Raw genomic sequence first — 6,000 nt, 5'->3', positions numbered from 1 at the left:
CAATCAAGGTACATCCAACTTCGATATGCCATCTACAAATTAAAAAATTATTCATCATTAATAGAAATGACAGAGTACATACAATTGAATAAGTATAAAAATTCTTACTAAATTTAACTAAATTAAGAGTAGATTCGAGCCAATTTCTTGTTTAAGGCGAATTTCTACATAGGCAAAGATAGGTCCTAATCCCTTTCGAGGATATATGGCCTGAGTAGGTTTCTATACTCTTATATGGCTCTAGAGAAAAATTTGGCAGCATCTCCCCGCTATTCTTCAAATACACGTCTTGACATCAGCCAAGAGGTTGTGTATCCAGAGAACAACAGGGAGATACCACAGAAATTCTCTCCAGAACTATATAAGATCACAGAAAACTACTACTCGGACCACATATCCTTGAACTGTCCAAAGTTCATGGACAATTTGGAGCATCTTCTTATAAATATGACAAGTTGCTAAGTCATATTTATAATCAAATACTCCTGAACAGGAGACGTAGGTTACACAAACTAAATTCACTTTTATGAATATAATTAAAATAATTGTGCCATATACATATCAAGATTTGGGAGAAGGGGAAATTATAAACTCCAACTCAAACCCTAGAATCTAGAAAATAGGAGCAAGAGGAGGAGGAAAGGGGGATGCAACCTTCAAATGCCAAGGGGGACAATCCACATGTATCAAGATTTGGGAGAAGGAGCAAAATTGTTGTTTCCAACTCAAACCCTAGAATCCACCACATATGAGCAATAGGAGGAGAAAAAGGGGGAGGCAAACCTTCAAAGGCCAAGGGATAATCCCAACTTCAAATCACCAAGATTTGGTTGTTCCTCGACAGAATTACCAAAAAATCACCTCCCTATGCCGAGTAGCCAGCGGACAGACATTGTCTGGTTGAGCTGCTCGGTGTAGAAAGTAATAGTAAACATCACTCATTGGTGACGGGTGATAAGAACACCCGTCACTAATGAGTGGCCTCGATAGTGGACCGCCTAAGGCTACATTTAGTGATGTGTGCCCTCTCTATCCATTACTAATGTCTATATCATTAGTGATGGGCTTTGAGGTGACCCGTCACTACCATCTTCAGTGATGGGTCATTCCCTCTTCGTCACTAATGACTCCTCATTAGTGATGGGTCTTTGCTGGGTTCTAGTGGGCCACACATTAGTGACAGGTCGTCACTAGATCCATCACTAATAGTGCATTAGTGACGTATTCTGGTTGGCCGTCACTAATGTGGTGTCTCCTATGTTCGTTTCTTACATAGTGCTAACTACTTGATGGTATGCGCTCATTGAAAGATGTTGAGTTGATCTAGAGAAGTTATGGGATAACTCATTGAAACTCCCAAGATAAGGTTGATAAAAGATAATTATGTTGCAGGACCAGACTCACTCGATATGAATACCAAGAGAGTTCAAAACTGATTACATAAATAATAAAAAAAAATGAATATTTAGGAATTTATAGGAGGATTTAGTAGCTCCAGGGCCATAGCAGTAGCTAAAGCCACCCAGGCACCCTCCTGCTTGAAGTCAGACACCTCTGATGGGTTGCACGTGAAGCCCCGCATGATGACATCCAAGTCAATTTGAGGGAAGTAACTCTTGAGACATCCTAGCGTACTTGCTAGGAACTCATGAGTCATCGCCTTCTACTCCTTGAGGCTTCGGTGTTGGGCCACTCGCAACTATTTGTTGAAGGTCTCCTCCAACTGAGCGATCTGCTGGAGGCAACCCATGGTGTTGGCATCCAGTGGAGATGGGAGCGATTGGTTGAACTTCCGAAAAGATCAGTTGAAGGTCGAAAAGGCCCTCTTCACCATGAGGATCATTGCCTCTGACTACTTCTGGAGGATCTTTGAGTCCTCTCTCGCTGAAGTCACCTCAGCCACGAACCTGAGCAACCAGTTCACCAGGATTAGGATTTCCCACCAGCTATGATACAATGCAAGGATATCAAGATTACACTTACTCGGCATCTCCCTCTTCAGAGCAGCGAACTTGGCTAAGTGAGAAGCCTCCTTAGTATCCATCTCCCTTTCATGAGTAGCCCAAAGTCGAGCAATGTCTGAGGAGAGGCGTGCTGCCTCGAACTTAGAGCTATGTTTCACTTTGGCCAGCTCCAATTGAAGAGCCACTAGATCTGTGGAAGGAGACTGGAGGGAATCAACAGAGCTCCATATGATGGCAAAGGCCTCAACAAGCTGGGAATGCATTTGCATTTATAATGGCATCAGAAGGAAGAAAAGAAAACTCTTATACTAAATATGTGCTAGGGTGTCACGCAGGACAACCAGATCCAAGGATGACTCACGAGCTGTGAGCTCACATCCCCTTCCTGCTGGTGGATTCAATGGGACATGATCCTTAGGGTGTCCGACAGCAGCCTCCGACAGAGCCCGTCACGACCTTCTGGCTTTGGCCATCCATCGAATCAAGCATGGTTCCTGAGAGTTCTTTCTCGGGTGAAGCAACACTTGTGGTAGTCAGAGCCAAAGGATCTCCTGAGGTAGACCTTTGGAGGTCACACACAGTTGGAGGATGACACCCTAGGGTCTCCTCTGTTGGGGAGAAGTTGATGTGGCTAAAATACAAAGAATGTTTTGAACTCACCAAGTACGGAATAACCTAATAAAATACGAAGTCAACACGAGTAAGTTTGTACCTCAAAATGGAGGACTAGTAGGGTCATGCCTCCATGGGCGAGGGAGTTTCGCTTGAGGCGCTTCCTAACTCACCAACCTCCTCTGGGAAAATGGTCGGCGGATCATCCCCCTAGTTGAGAACCAACTTTGAGGACTCGAAGGTTGACCCGCCCGCTGAGGAAGATACCTAGCCTCTCAACTCGAATGCTTGCACCACTGGCTCCTCCTGCTGTGACAAGGTGGGCATGGTCAGGAGCTGGTCTGCCTCAATCGGATCATCCCTGGGCCCGCTGAAGAGGGTTGAGCCGCGAGGTAACTAGATGAGACATCTGTGTTGTTCCCGTCAAGCCATCTCGACCAACGACTAGTGCCTAACTTCCTCAGACACTTCATTGGGCAATGCTCTTCCGAGCTTGATGAGGAGCGGATGTGTACAACATCCTGATTTGCCAGATCACTAGCTTTAGATGGACTTGCTCAAGACGATGACTCAAGCAGGGTAAGTGCAAATATCCAATCATCTGATCAGGTGGATGACTGCGCTGAATGTGCAAAGGAGCTGTCACTTGAGAAACAATCTCTTCTTCTTCTTTAATACGCACAGATGATGTAGTAGCTTGAGGATGTCCAACTGTAGATGAAGTGATCGTGTCAAGGGATCTACAACTGATTGTAATATCGAAATTAAAATCTCATCCTCATCGACCTCATCATCATCCACAAAAATGCTCTCGAACTCCCCCTGAATATGTGTACCTGTACCTGCATCACTTGATCTAGTTTCAGGAATTGTCTCATCAAAAGTAACCTCACAGGTTTCAACAATTTTGTTAGTTTCCAAAACAAGCACTCGATAGCCACAAGTATGAGCAGGATATTTAAGAAAAATATCATCTGTTGATCTAGACTCAAATTTATCCAAATTTCCAGATTTCAGCACAAAGCACTTGCAGCCAAAAACTCGAAAGTGAGAAACACTAGGCCTATGTCCAAACCGTAGCTCATATGAAGTTTTACCCAATTTAGATCTCAAGAAAACACGGTTTGAAATATAACAAGCAGTAGATATAGCTTCAGCCCAAAATTTTCTAGGAGTAAAAAATTCATCTAACATGGTCCTAGCCATCTCGACCAGAGTTCTATTCTTCCTTTCAACTACACCATTTTGTTGAGGAACTCTAGGGGATGAAAATTGATGTTCAATACCTTTCTCAGCACAAAAGTATCAAAAGAAGAATTCTTAAATTATGTTCCATTATCACTTCAAATCACTCTCAAGGATCCTGGGAGATCAACAGATAGTCTAAGAACTAAACTTCTAAAATAACCAAAAGTTTCATCCTTAGATGCCATAAAGTAAACCCAAGAATATCTAGAGTAGTCATCAACAATAACAAGCACAAACCATTTACCTCCAAAAGATTGTACTCTAGAAGGACCAACAGTATCAAGGTATAAAAGTTGACCGGATGCATTTGTCATAATCATGGTAATAGGTGGATGTGAACCTGAATGTATTTTACCATGTCTACAAGAAGAGCAAACTAACTCGCTTTCACCCTTAAGCTTAGGTAAGCCACGAATAAGATCTAAACCACTAACTGAAGTGAGATGATCTATACCAACATGACCAAGTCTACTATGCCAAAAGAATAAATCTTTAAAAATATTAGCAACGAGACATTTAAGCTTAGAAGAAGGTGATGCATCAAAATTAGCCTTAAAAACTCTTCCAAAACGTGAGATTCTAAAAACTAGATCACCTGAAGTATCTAATACTTTACATTCATTTTTCTTAAAGCGCACCTCAAGGTATTTACCAATCATTTGTGAGATAGAAAGCAAGTTAAATTTCAAGTTCTTGACTAAAGCAACATCCTTGAACATAAACCTATAATTTACCTGCACTGTACCTTTTGCAACAACTGAGGTAGAAGAAGCATATCTAAAAGTAACACTTTCAGCACGAAATGCACGTACAAGAGAGGAGAAACAATTTTTATCACCGGACATGTGGCGTGAGCATTCGGAATCGACTAGCCAAATGTTCTCCTTCCTCACTCGAGAAGCCTACAAGGAAACAGAAGATGTCGAGGGCTCAGTACTGGGGTTAGTAAGAAAGCTTTTAGGAATCCAGTACTGAGTCACTCGACCAACAACATGAGTAGGAAAAACACGAGTAGCCCGAGTTGACTTAATTCAAGAAGCTCGAGTGAGTTCAACTCAAGAAGCACTAGCAGCTCGAGTAATCTCAACTCGAGAAGCTCGAGTAGGTTCAACTTGAGTTACACGAGTAATAAAAGGTGATGATTGTTTCACCTGAGGCACAAAATGAGGTGAGACAACCTCACGAGGGATAAAATGTGCCTTTCGCAAATTAGACATAGCCTTAGACTTTACTTTCTTTTGTTGTTTAGCTAGTCTAAAGCAAAAATTTACTAAATATCCATCTCTACCACAATGAGTGCAAGTGTACTTAACCCTTTGTATGGATTTTGAAGAAGAAGCAACATTTGCATTCATTGTAGACGATAAAAATCCAATAGACTTAAAAACAACCTTCTTAGGTTCAGATTCAGCAAGAGTTTTAAATTTGCCACAGCCAAGAGCTCTAACAATAGTGGGTGCTTTTGTCTTAGAACGAGCATAGGGATCAAAATCTAAACCTTGTTTACATGTACTAAACTTAGATGAATCTAAAATCAGGTTCAGATTTTTCTTTCCCTTAGAAAAACGTTCTAAAGTTCCTTTCATGTAATCAACCTATTTAGAAAGAGCTGGGCACTTATCACAAGCAACGCTCATAGGTTTCTTTTGTTTACGACAGTTAGAGCATGAAAGAAACTCATGAGTAATCATGTCGTTAGATATTTGAGAAACTCTAGTATTAGCATCATGCAACTTCAATTCAAGAATTGAGCAATTAGAATAGGAAATTGAATCATGCAAATCAGACGTTAAACAACTTGCATTTTTAACATGTTTGCAATTTAACACAACAAGTTTCTCATTTTTTCTGAGTTTCTTCTCTAAGTTTCTCAAGAGTAGAAGCATGAACATCTCTAAGAGAAGTGAGCTCAGAATAAATTAAATCACATGACTTGCAAGCATCATCATCAGGAATTTAAGTCTTAAGTCTTGCAATTTTAGAATTAAACGATTCAATTAAAACATCATGTTTCTTAATTTTCTTGTTACGTTTCTCTAAGAGTGTACCAAGACAAACAATAGTATTAGATAGATCATCATAAGTATGTAGTACCTCGTTACTGTCACTATCAAGTTCATCCTCGGTTGAGCTTTCTTTGTTGCTTGCCATGAGACACAATCCAGTCAAATCACAC

Source organism: Phragmites australis, chromosome 21 (genome assembly GCF_958298935.1).
Source record: "Phragmites australis chromosome 21, lpPhrAust1.1, whole genome shotgun sequence".
NCBI classification, from domain to species: domain Eukaryota; kingdom Viridiplantae; phylum Streptophyta; class Magnoliopsida; order Poales; family Poaceae; genus Phragmites; species Phragmites australis.
This window is presented reverse-complemented; position numbering follows the sequence as displayed.